The following is a 4,901-nucleotide window of genomic DNA, read 5'->3' as shown; positions in this document are numbered from 1 at the left end:
GGAAGGAATAGAAAAACCACCAAAAAAAAAAAAAAAGGAGAAAAACTAAAAGACACCTCAACCAGAAATTAATGAAAAGAAAAATTCCTTTAACATGTAAAATGGCCTATAAATATCTCAATAGAAACATATGGTGGTGTCAAGAAAATATCTGGAGAAAGTTAAAAATTTAAATATTTTACAGAATTTTGGTGAATTTTCTAAAAGAAATATGCCATAAGGAATAGTTGGGAGCTGGCAAATGTTCCAGAAAGAACCATACAGGCAAAGATATCTGCTATTAGCAAGATTCCATTTCACCCCGGGAGAAGAAGAAATATTCATTATATTCTTTCTAAAATTATTTTTCGGCTTATCCTTAGTTAATTCAATTAATATTTATAGAAAAACTCAAATATAGATACTACAGATGAAGTTGACCAACTCCCCTCATTCTGTTCACCATCCGGGAGGTCATCCATGACACTGTGTCGTGTGTCTTCTTCTATAACTTTTCTTTGTATTTCAAATAGCTACTTATGACAGTAATTTCTGACCATTTGCATACATCGTACTCATACATAAACAACAACAACAACAATAATTGTCTCACCTTGCTGCATGGCCAGCCTTTACTAAGTGCATTCTAAGTTTAGTTCTCATACCACCTTGTGACAGAGGTATTGTAATCCTTACTTAAAGAGGCCCCCATGGAGAAGATTACCTGGCAGGGGAGACACGATGATCACGAAGGTGGTTGTCCCAGGGTGGGACTTACCCATTGCACTCCAGATGTGCTGACCCCTGTGATTTCTCCACATGCAGGAAACTCGACTGCATAACTTGTGGTAGTGGGGAACTGCATTTGTACTCTCCCCCGTAATAAAATATAGATAGACAAATAGATAGATAGATGATAGATACATAGATAGATAAACAGACTAGATAGGAGTCCACATGGAGGAGTAGAGATGTTAAGGCACATCTAAGCTGGAATTCCTTTTTTTAAAAAAAAAAAATTTATTTATTCATTTTAGAGAAGGGGAAAGGGAGGGGGGAGGAACAAGAAGCATCAACTCCCATGTGTACCTTGACCAGAAAAGTCTGGAGATTCTAACTGGTGACCTCAGCATTCTAGGTCAATGCTTTATCCACTGCGCCACCACAGTCCAGACTCCTAAACTGGAATTCCAATCCAGCCAGTATGACTTCAGCATCCACACTCACAACCATCATTCTACACTGCCATTGCATACATTTATTTACTTTTTCTAAAAAACATAATTTGATCTATACTTATACTTTATTTTTAATATGATGATATGTCTTAGATAATTTTGTTTTTTAACATGGCACTGTGTCTTGGAGAACTTTTCGTGTTAATACTTCTAGAATAACCTTATTTTGCATGGCTGCTTTATATTCTAAAGAATGGGAATGGGTACTATATAGTTTAATTCTCTATTCCTTTTCTAATGAACACAGACTGTTTCTGGTGTTTGCGAGTATAGACAGTGGTGCCTTTGTCCTTGAACATACATACATCTTGGTGCATTTCATGTACTGGTTTCTTCAGGATAGCTTCTTAGAAATTGATTACTAAGTTAAGGAAATGTATAGTTAAGGTTTGATGACTAATGCCAAATTGTTGCCCCCAAAAAGGCTTCTCCTATTTGAACTCCCACCAGGAATATTTCAGAGTGTCTGTCTCTTTGCCCCCTTGCCATGCAGGACAGTATTAGTCATAGTAACTCTGACATTCTGATTGTTGAAAAATGGTCTTATTCTGTTTGCCTTTCCTTGATTCTTAATTAGTTTTAATATAATTTGATATGTCTATAAACCATTTGTGCTAAATTGGCCTAAGTTTTTTTTAATCATAGCAAACATTTAAATAGATCTATTTTATTTTACAGTGAGGTACTAACTGCCGTCTGCTTATATATTTTTTTAAGTGAGATAGAGAGAGACAGAGAGGCAGGAAGGGAGAGAGATAAGAACTTTCAACTCATAGTTGCATCATTTTAGTTGGTCCTTGATTGCTTCTTATATGTGCTTTGATTGGGGGCGCCAGCCAAGCCAGGGACCTCTTATTCAAGCCAGTGACCTTGGGCTCAAGCCAGCGACTTTCAGCTTCATGCCAGTGACCTTAGCCTCAAGCCAGCAACCTTCAGCTTCATGCCACTGACCTTGGGCTCAAGCCAGCAACCATGGAATCATGTCTGTGACCCTGCGCTCAAGCTCGTGAGCCTGTGCTCAAGTCCAACAAGGCTATGTTCAAGCTGGCGACTCCAGGGTTTCAAACCTGGGTCCTCAGCATCCCAAGTCGATGCTCTATCCACTGTGACACCATCAGTCAAGCTTCTTATACTTTTTTTAACTTGAAGGAGGTATAATTAAAAAATAAAATTGTAAGTTAAAGTACACAATGTGATGATTTGCTATATGTATACGTTGTGAAAATATTCCCGCTGATCAGGTTATTTAACATATCCATCACCTCATATATTTAAACTTTTTTTGTAAGAATTAGTTCTCTCTCTCAGCAAATTTCAATTATACAATACCATACTATCTACTAGTCACTGTGTTTGCTTATACTTTTTTTAAAGATTAAAATGATAATGCTGCTAAACAGATTGTCTTGCTTTTCCTTAGGACAGTTCCAGAAAGAAAAGTGACAGAGATGATAACTCCATTCTAGCATCAGACTTTGAGTCTTGGGCCAGCAAACGAGGAGAAATCCTTGCCCGGTACACTATCCCAGAAAAGCTTTCTATCGTGAGTGCCAGCAGACTTTTCTCCTGGAGTCTGCCTCAAATTAGTCTTAATTTCTTTTTGTTATTATCTTCTGCACCCAATTTCAGTGTATGAGTTCCTCCCCCACACCAAGCAATTCTGTCACCCCAGCTGGAGTCCTGCCATTCAACTCAGTTCTGACAGTGTCGACCCAGAGATTGCATCAGATCCTCATGTTAGGGGCGCAGTGTCATCTCATGTCCAAATTGTTAGGAGGAAAGTGAAAAGTAGGATGTACCTTTTCTCATTTAGAGACTTCCTGCAGACCCCTGAACACATCCAGTTACGTTTGTCTGCAATGTAGCCACAAGTTGTATCAGACGCAAGGGAGGCTGGGAAATGAGACAGTGTGTCCATCAGAAATCTGGGCTATGAACAGGGAGGAAAGAGAGGACCGGGAAGGCCCTGCCACAGCACCTGTCCTCTCCCCTTTCTCTCAGGGTAGGTTCTTACTGAGCAGAATGGCAGGTAGAAATGTTGGACTATTAAATTATTTTCCTTATTGTCTGAATGCATTCAGTTAATTTAGAGCACTGATTCACAACCAGGAGTAATTTTACTCCTCGTGTATGCTGCAGTGTCTGGAGACATTGATTGTCACAACCATGACGGTGCTACTGGCATCTTGTAGGTGGTGACCAGTGATGCCGCTAAACACCCTACAGTGCACAAGACAGCCCACAACAGAGTTTTCCAGCCCATCATGTCAACAGTGCTGAGGCTGTGCATCCCTGATTTAGAGGAAGCTAGATGCTGCCACGAGACTCCAGTGCCTTCAGAATTTTGCTATTTGTTGTCTTACTTCGAGAGTTCTGAAATGAGTAAAAATTTGAATCTCAAGTAATTTTTACTTAGCTGTGTTTTCCTCCTTATTTCATACACTAGGATGGATATTACTATTTTATTGACTCATTAGTGTACTTTTAACTCACAAAACAATGTTTGCCAAATCCTCGCATGTCCTCACTGCTGCCTCTTACCTTTCGAGCTTTAACTACGTTCACATGACTTACACCTAAATCAATATACTGATCACAACTACATACTAGCTTCTGTACCTGGATGACTCATGACAATCATCTAACACTTATTGAAAACAAAAAAATTTTACTATGCTGAAGGAGAAATAACAGTCATACATAAATAGTCCACTTATACAAATACTCTACTGAATGAATTATATAATTTTTCAGATCCAATAACAGGAAATCAGGTACAATGCCTCAGAATCTGCTTCACAAGAACAGGGATGATCTATACTACTGAGATGATAAAATGCTACTTCCCAAAGACACACAGTACTTTATGCTCTTTGATAATAATAAAATGATAGCAATAATTATGATGATAGTGATGATAGTAATAATTACCCTGACCTGTGATGGCACAGTGGATAAAGCGTCAACCTGGAATTCTGAGGTTGCCGTTTCAAAACCCTGGTTTCCCTGGTCAAGGCACATATGGGAAATGATACTTCCTGCTCCTCCCCCCTTCTCTCTCTCTCTCTCTCTCTCTCCTCTCTAAAATGAATAAATAAAATCTAAAAAAAAACACAAAAAACCCGGGCTTCCTGGTCAAAGCACATCTGGGGCGACTACTAGGGATGGATGCTTCCCTCTCCTCTCCCTCTCTCTCCTCTCTCTAAAATAAGTGAGCAAAATCTTTTTATAAAAAGAATTACATTGTTTTCTCCACATTGTCTACAAATGTAATTTTGTCTACATTGAAGCAGAAAAGTGCTCCCACTAGAAGTGCTCACTCTCACGGGGAGCAGGATGTGCGCCCCACAAACCGTCCAGGGATTCTTCTCTGCTCCTCAAGCCCAGTTACACCTCCTCCCCCAACACCTCCCTCATGTCCACTCTGCCCCTCCAGACATCCCCGGGATCCGGGGATCCTCTCAGCTCTACACTTCTGACTCGGAGAGAACGGCCCCTGCCTGGCAGCACCTGGCCTCACATCCACCGACATCCTCCCTCTTCCTCTGTGGGATCTTCACCTCGGGTCTGGGCCTCATTTCCCTCCCATCCAGCCCTGCTTTATCCACCCCCTTTCTCTTGACCCTGCTTCTCACTGAAAGTAAACAACTCCACGCACACGTGAGGTGACTGGGAACACGCAGG

At 40.4% G+C, this 4,901-nt stretch overlaps 1 non-coding gene across 1 annotated transcript; it reads left to right on the top strand.

Annotated features, from left to right (window-relative positions):
- Window positions 1-695: 695 nt before the first annotated feature.
- On the top strand, window positions 696-859 carry LOC136379296 (U1 spliceosomal RNA). The gene has a single exon (XR_010746769.1). It is a non-coding gene; the product is annotated as a U1 spliceosomal RNA (small nuclear RNA).
- The last annotated feature ends 4,042 nt before the right edge of the window (window positions 860-4,901 follow it).

Source organism: Saccopteryx leptura, chromosome 7, assembly GCF_036850995.1.
Source record: "Saccopteryx leptura isolate mSacLep1 chromosome 7, mSacLep1_pri_phased_curated, whole genome shotgun sequence".
NCBI classification, from domain to species: domain Eukaryota; kingdom Metazoa; phylum Chordata; class Mammalia; order Chiroptera; family Emballonuridae; genus Saccopteryx; species Saccopteryx leptura.
The sequence above is the reverse complement of the archived record's forward strand: the minus strand, read 5'-3'. Positions and strand labels throughout refer to the sequence as shown.